This window comes from Carcharodon carcharias, chromosome 35, assembly GCF_017639515.1.
Source record: "Carcharodon carcharias isolate sCarCar2 chromosome 35, sCarCar2.pri, whole genome shotgun sequence".
Classification (NCBI taxonomy): Eukaryota; Metazoa; Chordata; class Chondrichthyes; order Lamniformes; family Lamnidae; genus Carcharodon; species Carcharodon carcharias.
Genome location: NC_054501.1, coordinates 8,876,210 through 8,892,181, shown reverse-complemented (window position 1 = coordinate 8,892,181; position 15,972 = coordinate 8,876,210).

Genomic DNA, 15,972 nt, shown 5'->3' with positions numbered 1-15,972 from the left:
TCCATCTCTCAGTCTCTTTCCGTCTCTCAGTCTCCCAGTCTCTGTCTCTCTCTGTCTCTCAGTATCTCTCAATCTCTCAGTTTCTATCCATCTCTCGCTCTCCCTCTCTCAGTCTCCATCTCTCAGTCTTCGTCTCTCAGTCTCCATCTCTCAGCCTCCATCACTCAGCCTCCGTCTCTCAGTCTCCGTCTCTCAGTCTCCGTCTCTCAGTCTCCATCTCTCAGTGAACGTCTCTCCGTCTTCGTTTGTCAGTCTCCGTCTCTCAGTCTCTCTTCATCTCTCAGTTTCTATCCATCTCTCGCTCTTCCTCTCTCAGTCTTCATCTCAGTCTCCATCTCTCAGTCTCTGTCTCTCAGTCTCTCTCCAACTCTCAGTCTCTCTCTTTCTCTCAGTACCTCTCCATCTCTCAGTCTCCCAATCTCCGTCTCTCTCCATCTCACAGAGTCTCTCAGTCTCTCTCTGACTCACAGTCACTCTCCTCAGAATTTTGCCATCTCTGTCTCTATCCGTCTCTCAGTCTTGGTCTCTCAGTCTCACTCTCTCTGTCTCGGTCTCTCAGTCTCGGTCTCTCAGTCTCCATCTCTCAGTCTTCATTTCTCTGTATCCGTCTCTCAGTCTCCCTCGCTCCCTCTCCCTCTGTCTCTCAGTCTCTCTCCGTCTCTCAGCCACCGTCTCTCAGCCTCTGTCTCACAGTCTCCGTCTCTCAGTTTCTCTCCATCTCTCAGTCTCTGTCTCTCAGTCTCCGTCTCTCAGTTGCTCTCCGCATCTCAGTCTCTGTGTCTCAGTCTCCACGTCTGTCTCTGCATCTCATTCTCTGCGTCTCAGTCTCCACATCTCAGTCTCCACGTCTCAGTCTCCGTCTCTCAGTCTCTGTCTCTCAGTCCCCGTCTCTCAGTCTCCGTCTCTCATTCTCTCAGTCTCCGTCTCTCCGTCTCTCTCCGTCTCTCAGTTTCTCTCCGTCTCTCAGTTTCTCTCCGTCTATCATTCTCTCTCTGACTCTCAGTCACTGTATTGATCCGTCACTCCGTCCTCTCCGTCTGTCTGTCTCTGTCTCTGAATCTCTGTCTCTCAGTCACCCTCTCTCCATCTCCCTCTGTCTCTCATTCTTTTACCGTCTCTGTCACCGACTCTCAGTCACCATCTCTCAGCCTCCGTCTCTCAGTCTCTGTCTCTCAATCTCCGTCTCTCAGACTCCGTCTCTGAGTCTCCGTCTCTTCGTCTCTGTCTCTCAGTCTCTTTCTCTCGTTCTCTCTCCATCTCTCAGTCTCCGTCTCTCGGTCTCTGTCTCTCAGTCTCTGTCTCTCAGTCTCCATCTCTCAGTCTTCATTTCTTAGTCTCCCTCTCTCAGTCTCCCTCTTTCCATCTACCTCTGTCTCTCAGCTTCTCTCTGTCTCCCAGTCTCCATCTCTCGGTCTATCTCCGTGTCTCAGTCTACGTCTCTCTCCGTCTCTCAGTCTCTGTCTCTCAGTCTCTGTCTCTCAGTCTCCGTCTCTCAGTCTCCGTTGCTCAGTCTCCATCTCTCTTCCTCTGTCAGTCCCTCTTCGTCTCTCAGTTTCTATCCATCTCTCGCTCTCCCTCTCTCAGTCTCCATCTCTCAGTCTTCATCTCTCAGTCTCCATCACTCAGCCTCCGTCTCTCAGTCTCCGTCTCCCAGTCTCCGTCTCTCAGTCTCCATCTCTCAGTGAACGTCTCTCCGTCTTCATTTGTCAGTCTCCGTCTCTCAGTCTCTCTTCATCTCTCAGTTTCTATCCATCTCTCGCTCTCCCTCTCAGTCTTCATCTCAGTCTCCATCTCTCAGTCTCTGTCTCTCAGTCTCTCTCCAACTCTCAGTCTCTCTCTTTCTCTCAGTAACTCTCCATCTCTCAGTCTCCCAATCTCCGTCTCTCTCCATCTCACAGAGTCTCTCAGTCTCTCTCTGACTCACAGTCACTCTCCTCAGAATTTTGCCATCTCTGTCTCTATCCGTCTCTCAGTCTCGGTCTCTCAGTCTCACTCTCTCAGTCTCGGTCTCTCAGTCTCCATCTCTCAGTCTTCATTTCTCTGTATCCGTCTCTCAGTCTCCCTCGCTCCCTCTCCCTCTGTCTCTCAGTCTCTCTCCGTCTCTCAGTCACCGTCTCTCAGCCTCTGTCTCACAGTCTCTGTCTCTCAGTTTCTCTCCATCTCTCAGTCTCTGTCTCTCAGTCTCCGTCTCTCAGTTGCTCTCCGCATCTCAGTCTCTGCGTCTCAGTCTCCACGTCTGTCTCTGCATCTCATTCTCTGCGTCTCAGTCTCCGCGTCTCAGTCTCCACGTCTCAGTCTCCGTCTCTCAGTCTCTGTCTCTCAGTCCCCGTCTCTCAGTCTCCGTCTCTCATTCTCTCAGTCTCCATCTCTCCGTCTCTCTCCGTCTCTCAGTTTCTCTCCGTCTCTCAGTTTCTCTCCGTCTATCATTCTCTCTCTGACTCTCAGTCACTGTATTGATCCGTCACTCCGTCCTCTCCGTCTGTCTGTCTCTGTCTCTGAATCTCTGTCTCTCAGTCACCCTCTCTCCATCTCCCTCTGTCTCTCATTCTTTTACCGTCTCTGTAATCGACTCTCAGTCACCATCTCTCAGCCTCCGTCTCTCAGTCTCTGTCTCCCAATCTCCGTCTCTCAGACTCCGTCTCTGAGTCTCCGTCTCTTCGTCTCTGTCTCTCAGTCTCCGTCTCTCATTCTATCTCCATCTCTCAGTCTCCGTCTCTCGGTCTCCGTCTCTCAGTCTCTGTCTCTCAGTCTCTTTCTCTCGTTCTCTCTCCATCTCTCAGTCTCCGTCTCTCGGTCTCCGTCTCTCAGTCTCTGTCTCTCAGTCTCCATCTCTCAGTCTTCGTTTCTTAGTCTCCCTCTCTCAGTCTCCCTCTTTCCATCTACCTCTGTCTCTCAGCTTCTCTCTGTCTCCCAATCTCCATCTCTCGGTCTATCTCCGTGTCTCAGTCTACGTCTCTCTCCGTCTCTCAGTCTCTGTCTCTCAGTCTCTGTCTCTCAGTCTCCGTCTCTCAGTCTCGGTTGCTCAGTCTCCATCTCTCTCCCTCTGTCAGTCCCTCTTCATCTCTCAGTTTCTATCCATCTCTCCCTCTCCCTCTCTCAGTCTCCATCTCTCAGTCTTCATCTCTCAGTCTCCATCTCTCAGCCTCCATCACTCAGCCTCCGTCTCTCAGTCTCCGTCTCTCAGTTTCCGTCTCTCAGTCTCCATCTCTCAGTGAACGTCTCTCCGTCTTCGTTTGTCAGTCTCCGTCTCTCAGTCTCTCTTCGTCTCTCAATTTCTATCCATCTCTCGCTCTCCCTCTCTCAGTCTTCATCTTAGTCTCCATCTCTCAGTCTCTGTCTCTCAGTCTCTCTCCATCTCTCAGTCTCTCTCTTTCTCTCAGTACCTCTCCATCTCTCAGTCTCCCAATCTCCGTCTCTTTCTGTCTCACAGAGTCTCTCAGTCTCTTTCTGACTCACAGTCACTCTCCTCAGAATTTTGCCATCTCTGTCTCTATCCATCTCTCTGTCTCGGTCTCTCAGTCTCACTCTCTCTGTCTCGGTCTCTCAGTCTCCGTCTCTCAGTCTCCATCTCTCAGTCTTCATTTCTCTGTATCCGTCTCTCAGTCTCCCTCTCTCCCTCTCCCTTTGTCTCTCAGTCTCTCTCCGTCTCTCAGTCACCGTCTCTCAGCCTCTGTCTCACAGTATCCGTCTCTCAGTTTCTCTCCATCTCTCAGTCTCTGTCTCTCAGTCTCCGTCTCTCAGTTGCTCTCCGCATCTCAGTCTCTGCGTCTCAGTCTCCAAGTCTGCCTCTGCATCTCATTCTCTGCGTCTCAGTCTCCACGTCTCAGTCTCCATGTCTCAGTCTCCGTCTCTCAGTCTCCGTCTCTCATTCTCTCAGTCTCCGTGTCTCCGTCTCTCTCCGTCTCTCAGTTTCTCTCCGTCTCTCAGTTTCTCTCCGTCTATCATTCTCTCTCTGACTCTCAGTCACTGTATTGATCCGTCTCTCCGTCTCTCGCCGTCTGTCTGTCTCTGTCTCTGAATCTCTGTCTCTCAGTCTCCCTCTCTCCTTCTCCCTCTGTCTCTCATTCTTTTACCGTCTCTGTCACCGTCTCTCAGTCACCATCTCTCAGCCTCCGTCTCTCAGTCTCTGTCTCTCAATCTCTGTTTCTCAGACTCCATCTCTGAGTCTCCGTCTCTTCGTCTCTGTCTCCCAGTCTCCATCTCTCAGTCTATCTCCGCGTCTCAGTCTACGTCTCTCTCCGTCTCTCAGTCTCTGTCTCTCAGTCTCTGTCTCTCAGTCTCCGTCTCTCAGTCTCCGTCGCTCAGTCTCCATCTCTCTCCCTCTGTCAGTCTCTCTACGTCTCTCAGTTTCTATCCATCTCTCGCTCTCCCTCTCTCCGTCTCCATCACTCAGTCTTCGTCTCTCAGTCTCCATCACTCAGACTCCGTCTCTCAGTCTCCGTCTCTCAGTCTCCATCTCTCAGTCTCCGTCTCTCAGAGTCCGTCTCTCAGACTCCGTCTCTCAGACTCCGTCTCTCAGTCTCCATCTCTCCGTCTTCGTTTCTCAGTCTCCGTCTCTCAGTCTCCCTCTCTCCGTCTCCCTCTGTCTCTCTCCGTGTCACAGGCTCAGTCTCTTGGTCTCTCTCCCTGTCTCTCAGTCTTCGTCTCTCGGTCTCTCTCCATCACTCAGTCTCTCTTCATCTCTCGCTCTCCCTCTCTCGCTCCCCATCTCACTGTCTCCATCCCTTTGTCTCCATCTCTCAGCCTCCGTCTCTCCACCTCCGTCTCTCAGCCTCCATCTCTCAGTCTCCGTCTGTCAGTTTCCGTCTCTCAGTCTCTCTCTGTCTCTCAGTCTCTCTCTTTCTCTCAGTACCTCTGAGTCTCTCAGACTCCCAATCTCCGTCTCTCAGAGTCTCTCAGTCTCTCTCTGACTCACACTCACTCTCCTCAGAATTTCTCCATCTCTCAGTCTCTCTCCGGCTCTCAGTCTCGGTCTCTCAGTATCGGTCTCTCTGTCTCAGTCTCTCTGTCTCCGTCTCTCAGTCTCCCTCTCTCCCTCTCCCTCTGTCTTTCACTCTCTCTCAGTCTCTCAGCCTCTGTCTCTCAGTCTCCGTCTCTCAGTTTCTCTCCGTGTCTCAATCTCCATGTCTCAGTCTCCGTGTCTCAGTCTCCATCTCTCAGTCTCCATGTCTCAGTCTCTCAGTCTACATCTCTCATCCTCCGTCTTTCAGCCTCCGTCTCTCAGCCTCCGTCTCTCAATCTCCGTCTCTCAGTCTCCATCTCTCAGTGAACGTCTCTCCGTCTTCGTTTGTCAGTCTCCATCTCTCAGTCTCTCTTCGTCTCTCAGTTTCTATCCATCTCTCGCTCTCCCTCTCTCAGTCTTCATCTCAGTCTCCATCTCTCAGTCTCTGTCTCTCAGTATCTCTCCATCTCTCAGTCTCTCTCTTTCTCTCAGTACCTCTCCATCTCTCAGTCTCCCAATCTCCATCTCTCTCCGTCTCACAGAGTCGCTCAGTCTCTCTCTGACTCACAGTCACTCTCTTCAGAATTTTGCAATCTCTGTCTCTATCCGTCTCTCAGTCTCGGTCTCTCAGTCTCACTCTCTCTGTCTCGGTCTCTCAGTCTCGGTCTCTCAGTCTCCATCTCTCAGTCTTCATTTCTCTGTATCCGTCTCTCAGTCTCCCTCTCTCCCTCTCCCTCTGTCTCTCAGTCTCTCTCCGTCTCTCAGTCACCGTCTCTCAGCCTCTGTCTCACAGTCTCCGTCTCTCAGTTTCTCTCCATCTCTTAGTCTCTGTCTCTCAGTTGCTCTCCGCATGTCAGTCTCTGCGTCTCAGTCTCCACGTCTGTCTCTGCGTCTCATTCTCTGCGTCTCAGTCTCCACGTCTCAGTCTCCACATCTCAGTCTCCGTCTCTCAGTCTCTGTCTCTCAGTCCCAGTCTCTCAGTCTCCGTCTCTCATTCTCTCAGTCTCCGTCTCTCTGTCTCTCTCCGTCTCTCAGTTTCTCTCTTTCTCCCAGTTTCTCTCCGTCTATCATTCTCTCTCTGACTCTCAGTCACTGTATTGATCCGTTTCTCCGTCTCGCTCCGTCTGTCTGTCTCTGTCTCTGAATCTCTGTCTCTCAGTCTCCCTCTCTCCATCTCCCTCTGTCTCTCATTCTTTTACCGTCTCTGTCACCGTCTCTCAGTCACCATCTCTCAGCCTCCGTCTCTCAGTCTCTGTCTCTCAATTTCCGTCTCTCTGACTCCGTCTCTGAGTCTCTGTCTCTTCGTCTCTGTCTCTCAGTCTCCGTCTCTCATTCTCTCTCCATCTCTCAGTCTCCATCTCTCGGTCTCCGTCTCTCAGTCTCTGTCTCTCAGTCTCTGTCTCTCAGTCTTCGTTTCTTAGTCTCCCTCTCTCAGTCTCCCTCTCTACGTCTCCCTCTGTCTCTCAGTTTCTCTCTGTCTCCCAGTCTCCATCTCTCGGTCTATCTCCGCGTCTCAGTCTACGTCTCTCTCCGTCTCTCAGTCTCTGTCTCTCAGTCTCTGTCTCTCAGTCTCCGTCTCTCAGTCTCCGTCGCTCAGTCTCCATCTCTCTCCCTCTGTCAGTCTCTCTTCGTCTCTCAGTTTCTATCCATCTCTCGCTCTCCCTCTCTCAGTCTCCATCTCTCAGTCTCCGTCTCTCAGAGTACGTCTCTCAGTCTCCGTCTCTCAGAGTCCGTCTCTCAGTCTCCATCTCTCCGTCTTCGTTTCTCAGTCTCCGTCTCACAGTCTCCCTCACTCCGTCTCCCTCTGTCTCTCTCCGTGTCACAGGCTCAGTCTCTTGGTCACTCTCCCTGTCTCTCAGTCTCCGTCTCTCGGTCTCTCTCCGTCACTCAGTCTCTCTTCATCTCTCAGTAACTATCCATCTCTCGCTCTCCCTCTCTCGCTCTCCCTCTCTCGGTCTCCATCTCTCAGTTTCCATCTCTCAGTCTCTGTCTCTCAGTCTCACTCTGTCTCTAAGTCTTCGTCTATCAGTCTCTGTCTCTCAGCCTCCGTCTCTCAGTCTCCGTCTCTCAGTCTCCATCTCTCAGTCTCCGTCTCTCATTCTCACTCCATCTCTCAGTCTGCATCTCTCAGTCACCGTCTCTCAGTCTCCATCTCTCAGACTCCATCTCTCAGTCTCCCTCTCTCAGTCTTCGTTTCTCAGTCTCCGTCTCTCAGTCTCTCTCTCTCCGTCTCCCTCTGTCTCTCTCCATCTCCCAGGCTCCGTCTCTCAGTCTCTTCCCTTTCTCTCAGTTTCCGTCCCTCCGTCTCTCTCAGTCTCTCAGTCTTTCTCCATCTCTCAGTCTCTGTCGCTCAGTCTCCGTCTCTCTCTGACTCTAAATCTCTCTTCTTCTCTCATTCTCTCTCCATCTCTCGCTCTCCCTCTCTTGGTCTCTGTCTCTCAGTCACCGTCTCTCAGTCGCCATCTCTCAGTCTCTTGCTGTCTCTCAGTCTCAGAATGCCTCAATCTCCATCTCTGTCTCCATCTGTCAGTCTCCTTCTCTCAGTCTCTCTCCGTCTCTCAGTCTCTATCTCTTTGTGTCCGTCTCTCTCCATCTCTCAATCTCTCTTCATCTCACAGTCTCCGTCTCTCAGACTCTGTGTCTGTCTCCGTGTCTCAGTGTCTGTGTCTCAGTCTCTCGCTGTCTCTCAGTCTCAGTCTCACTCAATCTTTCATCTCCATCTCTGTCTCCATCTCTCAGTCTCTCTTCGTCTCTCAGTCTCCGTGTCTCAGACTCTGTGTCTGTCTCCATGTCTCAGTCTCTGTGTCTCCGTCTCTGTGTCTCAGTCTCCGTGTCTCAGTCTCCGTGTCTCAGTCTCCGTCTCTCAGTCACAGTCTCTCAGTCGCCATCTCTCAGTCTCTTGCTGTCTCTCAGTCTCAGACTGCCTCAATCCCCACCTCTGTCTCTATCTGTCAGTCTCCTTGTCTCGGTCTCTCTCCGTCTCTCAGTCTCTATCTCTTTGTGTCCTTCTCTCTCCATCTCTCAATCTCTCTTCATCTCTCAGTCTCCGTCTCTCAGACTCTGTGTCTGTCTCCGTGTCTCAGTGTCTGTGTCTCAGTCTCTCGCTGTCTCTCAGTCTCAGTCTCTCTCAATCTCTCAGTCTCCATCTCTGTCTCCATCTCTCAGTCTCTCTTCGTCTCTCAGTCTCCGTGTCTCCGTCTCCGTGTCTCCGTCTCCGTGTCTCAGTCTCCGTGTCTCAGTCACTGTCTCTCAGCCTCCGTCTTTCAGCCGCCATCTTTCAGTCTCCCTTCATCACTCAGTCTCCCACTCTCCGTCTGTCTCCATCTCTCAGTCTCTTTCCGTCTCTCAGTCTCTCAGTCTCTGTCTCTCTCTGTCTCTCAGTATCTCTCAGTCTCTTTTTCACAATCACTCTCCTCACCATTTCTCCATCTCTCCGTTTCTCCCCGTCTCTTAGTCTCTGACTCGCAGTCTCTGACTCTCAGTCTCTGACTCTCAGTTTCCTTCTCTCAGTCTCGGTCTCTCCGTCTTGGTCCCTCCGTCTCGGTCTCTCAGTCTTGGTCTCTCAGTCTCGGTCTCTCAGTCTCGGTCTCTCAGTCTCCATCTTTCAGTCGCCGTTTCTCTGTCTCCATCTCTCAGTCTCCCTCTGTCCGTCTCTCTCAGTCTCTCTCCATCTCTCAGTCACCGTCTCTCAGCCTCTGTCTCTCAGCTTCTCTCCGCATCTCAGTCTCCGCGTTTCAGTCTCCGCGTCTCAGTCTCCATGTGTCAGTCTCCGTGTGTCAGTCTCCATGTGTCAGTCTCCTTCTCTCAGTCTCCATCTCTCAGTCTCCGTGTCTCAGTCTCTCAGTCTACATATCTCCATCTCTCACCATCTCTCAGTTTCTCTCCGTTTCTCATTCTCTCTCTCTCAGTCACTGTCCTGAGTATTTATCAGTCTCTCTCCGTCTATCAGTCTCTGTCTCTGAGTCTCCATCTCTCAGTCTCCCTCTCTCCATCTCCCTCTGTCTCTCAGTCTCTCTCTGTCTTCCAGGTTCCAAATTTCGTTCTCTGTCCGTCTCTCAGTCTCCATATCTCTCCGTCTTTCATTCTCTCTCCAACTCTCAGTCTCCGTCTCTCAGTCTCCGTTTCTCAGTCTCCCTCTCTCCGTCTCCCTCTGTCTCTCAGTCTCTCTCCGTCTCCCAGGCTCCATCCCTCGATCTCTCTCCATCCCTCAGTCTCCTTCTCTCTCCGTGTCTCAGTCTCTCTTTGTCTCTCAGTCTCTCTCCATCTCTCGCCCTCCCTCTCTCGCTCCCCATCTCACTGCCTCCATCCCTTTGTCTCCATCTCTCAGCCTCCGTCTCTCCGCCTCCGTCTCTCAGCCTCCGTCTCTCAGCCTCCGTCTCTCAGCCTCCGTCTCTCAGTCTCTGTCTGTCAGTTTCCATCTCTAAGTCCCTCTCTGTCTCTCAGTCTCTCTCTTTCTCTCAGTAGCTCTAAGTCTCTCAGACCCCCAATCTCCGTCTCTCAGAGTCTCTCAGTCTCTCTCTGACTCACACTCTCTCTCCTCAGAATTTCTCCATCTCTCAGTCTCTCTCCGGCTCTCAGTCTCGGTCTCTCAGTCTCGGTCTCTCTGTCTCCGTCTCTCAGTCTTCATTTCTCTGTCTCCGTCTCACAGTCTCCCTCTCTCCCTCTCCCTCTGTCTTTCACTCTCTCTCCGTCTCTCAGCCTCTGTCTCTCAGTCTCCGTCTCTCAGTTTCTCTCCGTGTCTCAATCTCCATGTCTCAATCTCCGTGTCTCAGTCTCCATCTCTCAGTCTCCATGTCTCTGTCTCTCAGTCTACATCACTCCATCTCTCTCCATCTCTCAGTTTCTCTCCATCTCTCAATCTCTCTCTCTCAGTCACTGTCCTTAGTATTTATCCGTCTATCAGTCTCTCTCCGTCTCTCAGTGTCTGTCTCCTAGTCTCCGTCTCTCAGTCTCCCTCTCTTCGTCTCCCTCTGTCTCTCAGTCTTTTTCCATCTCTCAGCCACCGTCTCTCAGTCACCGTCTCTCAGCCTCCATCTCTCATCCACCGTCTTTCAGCGTCCGTCTCTCAGCTTCCATCTCTCAATCTCCGTCTCTCAGTCTCCATCTCTCAGTGAACGTCTCTCCGTCTTCGTTTGTCAGTCTCCGTCTCTCAGTTTCTATCCATCTCTCGCTCTCCCTCTCTCAGTCTTCATCTCAGTCTCCATCTCTCAGTCTCTGTCTCTCAGTCTCTCTCCATCTCTCAGTCTCTCTCTTTCTCTCAGTACCTCTCCGTCTCTAAGTCTCGCAATCTCCGTCTCTCTCCGTCTCACAGAGTCTCTCAGTCTCTCTCTGACTCACAGTCACTCTCCTCAGAATTTTGCCATCTCTGTCTCTAACCGTCTCTCAGTCTTGGTCTCTCAGTCTCACTCTCTCTGTCTCGGTCTCTCAGTCTCCGTCTCTCAGTCTCCATCTCTCAGTCTTCATTTCTCTGTATCCGTCTCTCAGTCTCCCTCTCTCCCTCTCCATCTGTCTCTCAGTCTCTCTCCGTCTCTCAGTCACCGTCTCTCAGCCTCTGTCTCACAGTCTCCGTCTCTCAGTTGCTCTCCGCATCTCAGTCTCTGCGTCTCAGTCTCCATGTCTGTCTCTGCGTCTCATTATCTGCGTCTCATTCTCTGCGTCTCAGTCTCCGTCTCTCAGTCTCTGTCTCTCAGTCCCCGTCTCTCAGTCTCCGTCTCTCAATCTCTCAGTCTCCGTCTCTCTGTCTCACTCCATCTCTCAGTTTCTCTCCGTCTCTCAGTTTCTCTCCGTCTATCATTCTCTCTCTGACTCTCAGTCACTGTATTGATCCGTCTCTCCGTCTCTCTCCGTCTGTCTGTCTCTGTCTCTGAATCTCTGTCTCTCAGTCTCCCTCTCTCCATCTCCCTCTGTCTCTCATTCTTTTACCGTCTATGTCACCGTCTCTCAGTCACCATCTCTCAGCCTCCGTCTCTCAGTCTCTGTCTCTCAATCTCCTTCTCTCAGACTCCGTCTCTGAGTCTCCGTCTCTGAGTCTCCGTCTCTTCGTCTCTGTCTCTCAGTCTCCGTCTCTCATTCTCTCTCCATCTCTCAGTCTCCGTCTCTCGGTCTCCGTCTCTCAGTCTCTGTCTTTCAGTCTCCGTCTCTCAGTCTTCGTTTCTTAGTCTCCGTCTCTGTCTCCCTCTCTCCGTCTCCCTCTGTCTCTCTCTGTGTCACAGGCTCAGTCTCTTGGTCTCTCTCCCTGTCTCTCAGTCTCCGTCTCTTGGTCTCTCTCCGTCTGTCGGTCTTTCTCCGTCTCTCAGTCTTCGTTTCTCAGTCTCCCTCTCTCAGTCTCCCTCTCTCCGTCTCCCTCTGTCTCTCAGTTTCTCTCCGTCTTCCAGTCTCCATCTCTCGGTCTATCTCCGCGTCTCAGTCTCCGTCTCTCTCCGTCTCTCAGTCTCTGTCTCTCAGTCTCTGTCTCTCAGTCTCCATCTCTCTCCCTCTGTCAGTCTCTCTTCGTCTCTCAGTTTCTATGCATCTCTCGCTCTCCCTCTCTCATTCGTCATCTCTCAGTCTTCGTCTCTCCATCTCCATCTCTCAGCCTCCATCACTCAGCCTCCGTCTCTCTGTCACCGTCTCTCAGTCACCATCTCTGAGCCTCCGTCTCTCAGTCTCTGTCTCTAAATCTCCGTGTCTCAGACTTCGTCTCTGAGTCTCCGTCTCTTCGTCTCTGTCTCTCAGTCTCTTTCTCTCATTCTCTCTCCATCTCTCAGTCTCCGTCTCTCGGTCTCCGTCTCTCAGTCCCCGTCTCTCAGTCTCCGTCTCTCAATCTCTCAGTCTCCGTCTCTCTGTCTCTCTCAGTTTCTCTCAGTTTCTCTCCGTCTCTCAGTTTCTCTCCGTCTATCATTCTCTCTCTGACTCTCAGTCACTGTATTGATCCGTCTCTCCGTCTCTCTCCGTCTGTCTGTCTCGGTCTCTGAATCTCTGTCTCTCAGTCTCCCTCTCTCCATCTCCCTCTGTCTATCATTCTTTTACCATCTATGTCACCGTCTCTCAGTCACCATCTCTCAGCCTCCGTCTCTCAGTCTCTGTCTCTCAATCTCCTTCTCTCAGACTCCGTCTGAGTCTCCGTCTCTGAGTCTCCGTCTCTTCGTCTCTGTCTCTCATTCTCCGTCTCTCATTCTCTCTCCATCTCTCAGTCTCCGTCTCTCGGTCTCCGTCTCTCAGTCTCTGTCTTTCAGTCTCCGTCTCTCAGTCTTAGTTTCTTAGTCTCCGTCTCTCAGTCTCCCTCTCTCCGTCTCCCTCTGTCTCTCTCTGTGTCACAGGCTCAGTCTCTTGGTCTCTCTCCCTGTCTCTCAGTCTCCGTCTCTTGGTCTCTCTCCGTCTGTCGGTCTTTCTCCGTCTCTCAGTCTTCATTTCTCAGTCTCCCTTTCTCAGTCTCCCTCTCCCTGTCTCCCTCTGTCTCTCAGTTTCTCTCTGTCTCCAGTCTCCATCTCTCGGTCTATCTCCGCGTCTCAGTCTCCGTCTCTCTCTGTATCTCATTCTCTGTCTCTCAGTCTCTGTCTCTCAGTCTCCATCTCTCTCCCTCTGTCAGTCTCTCTTCGTCTCTCAGTTTCTATGCATCTCTCGCTCTCCCTCTCTCATTCGTCATCTCTCAGTCTTCGTCTCTCAGTCTCCATCTCTCAGCCTCCATCACTCAGCCTCCGTCTCTCTGTCACCGTCTCTCAGTCACCATCTCTGAGCCTCCGTCTCTCAGTCTCTGTCTCTAAATCTCCGTCTCTCAGACTTCGTCTCAGAGTCTCCGTCTCTTCGTCTCTGTCTCTCAGTCTCTTTCTCTCATTCTCTCTCCATCTCTCAGTCTCCGTCTCTCGGTCTCCGTCTCTCAGTCTCTGTCTCTCAGTCTCCATCTCAGTCTTCGTTTCTTAGTCTCCCTTTCTCAGTCTCCCTCTCCCTGTCTCCCTCTGTCTCTCAGTTTCTCTCTGTCTCCAGTCTCCATCTCTCGGTCTATCTCCGCGTCTCAGTCTCCGTCTCTCTCTGTATCTCAGTCTCTGTCTCTCAGTCTCTGTCTCTCAGTCTCCTTCTCTCAGTCTCCGTCGCTCAGTCTCCATCTCTCTCCCTCTGTCAGTCTCTCTTCGTCTCTCAGTTTCTATCCATCTCTCGCTCTCCCTCTCTCAGTCTCCATCTCTCAGTCTTCGTCTCTCAGTCTCCATCTCTCAGCCTCCATCACTCAGCCTCCGTCTCTCAGTCTCCTTCTCTCAGCCTCCATCTCTCAGTCTCCGTCTCTCAGAGTCCGTCTCTCAGACTCCGTCTCTCAGACTCCTTCTCTCAGACTCCGTCTCTCAGTCTCCATCTCTCCGTCTTCGTTTCTCAGTCTCTGTCTCTCAGTCTCCCTCTCTCCGTCTCCCTCTGTCTCTCTCAGTGTCACAGGCTCAGTCTCTTGGTCTCTCTCCCTGTCTCTCAGTCTCCATCTCTTGGTCTCTCTCCGTCTCTCGGTCTTTCTCCGTCTCTCAGTCTTCATTTCTCAGTCTCCCTCTCTCAGTCTCCCTCTCTCCGTCTCCCTCTGTCTCTCAGTTTCTCTCCGTCTCCCAGTCTCCATCTCTCGGTCTATCTCCGCGTCTCAGTCTCCGTCTCTCTCCGTCTCTCAGTCTCTGTCTCTCAGTCTCTGTCTCTCAGTCTCCGTCTCTCAGTCTCCGTTGCTCAGTCTCCATCTCTCTCCCTTCTTCAGTCTCTCTTCGTCTCTCAGTTTCTATGCATCTCTCGCTCTCCCTCTCTCAGTCTCCATCTCTCAGTCTTCGTCTCTCAGTCTCCATCTCTCAGCCTCCATCACTCAGCCTCCGTCTCTCAGTCTCCTTCTCTCAGTCTCCGTCTCTCAGTCTCCGGTTCTCAGAGTCCGTCCCTCAAATTCCGTCTCTCAGAGTCCGTCTCTCAGACTCCGTCTCTCAGTCTCCATCTCTCCGTCTTCGTTTCTCAGTCTCCGTCTCTCAGTCTCCATCTCTCCGTCTCCCTCTGTCTCTCTCCTTGTCACAGGCTCAGTCTCTTGGTCTCTCTCCCTGTCTCTCAGTCTCCGTCTCTTGGTCTCTCTCCGTCTCTCGGTCTTTCTCCGTCTCTCAGTCTCTGTCGCTCAGCCTCCTTCTCTCTCCGACTCTCAATCTCTCTTCATCTTCAGTCTCTCTCCATCTCTGGCTCTCCCTCTCTCGGACTCTGTCTCTCAGTCCCCGTCTCTCAGTCTCCATCTCTCAGTCTCTCTCTGTCTATCATTCCCGTTCTATCAGTCTCCATCTCTCAGTCTCTTGCTGTCTCTCAGTCTCAGTCTCTCTCAATCTCTCAGTCTCTCTCCGTCTCTCAGTCACCATTTCTCAGCCTCTGTCTCTCAGTCTCCATCTCTCAGTTTCATTCCGCATCTCAGTCTCCGCATCTCAGTCTCCGCTTCTAAGTCGCTATTTCTCAGTCTCCGTGTCTCAGTCTCCGTGTCTCGGTTTCTGTCTCTCAGTCTCTGTCTTTCAGTCTCCGTCTCTCAGTCTTCGTTTCTTAGGTTCCGTCTCTCAGTCTCCCTCTCTCTGTCTCTCAGTTTCTCTCTGCCTCCCAGTCTCCATCTCTCGGTCTATCTCCGCGTCTCAGTCTACGTCTCTCTCCGTCTCTCAGTCTCTGTCTCTCAGTCTCCGTCTCTCAGTTGCTCTCCACATCTCAGTCTCTGCGTCTCAGTCTCCACGTCTGTCTCTGCGTCTCATTCTCTGCGTCTCAATCTCCACGTCCCAGTCTCCACGTCTCAGCCTCCATCTGTCATTCTCTCAGTCTCCGACTCTCCATCTCTCTCCGTATCTCAGTTTCTCTCCGTCTCTCAGTTTCTCTCCGTCTATCATTCTCTCTCTGACTCTCAGTCACTGTATTGATCCGTCTCTCCGTCTCTCTCCGTCTGTCTGTCTCAGTCTCTGAATCTATGTCTCTCAGTCTCCCTCTCTCCATCTCCCTCTGTCTCTCATTCTTTTACCGTCTCTGTCACCGTCTCTCAGTCACCATCTCTGAGCCTCCGTCTCTCAGTCTCTGTCTCTCAATCTCCGTCTCTCAGACTTCGTCTCTGAGTCTCCGTCTCTTTGTCTCTGTCTCTCAGGCTCTTTCTCTCATTCTCTCTCCATCTCTCAGTCTCCGTCTCTCGGTCTCCGTCTCTCAGTCTCTGTCTCTCAGTCTCCATCTCTCAGTCTTCGTTTCTTAGTCTCCCTCTCTCAGTCTCCCTCTCCCCGTCTCCCTCTGTCTCTCAGTTTCTCTCTGTCTCCCAGTCTCCATCTCTCGGTCTATCTCCGCGTCTCAGTCTCCGTCTCTCTCTGTCTCTCAGTCTCTGTCTCTCAGTCTCTGTCTCTCAGTCTCCTTGTCTCAGTCTCCGTCGCTCAGTCTCCATCTCTCTCCCTCTGTCAGTCTCTCTTCGTCTCTCAGTTTCTATCCATCTCTCGCTCTCCCTCTATCAGCCTCCATCACTCAGCCTCCGTCTCTCAGTCTCCATCTCTCCGTCTTCGTTTCTCAGTCTCCGTCTCTCAGTCTCCCTCTCTCCGTCTCCCTCTGTCTCTCTCCGTGTCACAGGCTCAGTCTCTTGGTCTCTCTCCCTGTCTCTCAGTCTCCGTCTCTTGGTCTCTCTCCGTCTCTCGGTCTTTCTACGTCTCTCAGTCTTCGTTTCTCAGTCTCCCTCTCTCAGTCTCCCTCTCTCCGTCTCCCTCTGTCTCTCAGTTTCTCTCCGTCTCCCAGTCTCCATCTCTCGGTCTATCTCTGCGTCTCAGTCTCCGTCTCTCTCCGTCTCTCAGTCTCTGTCTCTCAGTCTCTGTCTCTCAGTCTCCGTCTCTCAGTCTCCGTGCTCAGTCTCTCTCCTCTTCAGTCTCTCTTCGTCTCTCAGTTTCTATGCATCTCTCGCTCTCCCTCTCTCATTCGTCATCTCTCAGTCTTCGTCTCTCAGTCTCGATCTCTCAGCCTCCATCACTCAGCCTCCGTCTCTCTGTCACCGTCTCTCAGTCACCATCTCTGAGCCTCCGTCTCTCAGTCTCCATCTCTCAGTCTCCGTCTCTCAGTCTCCG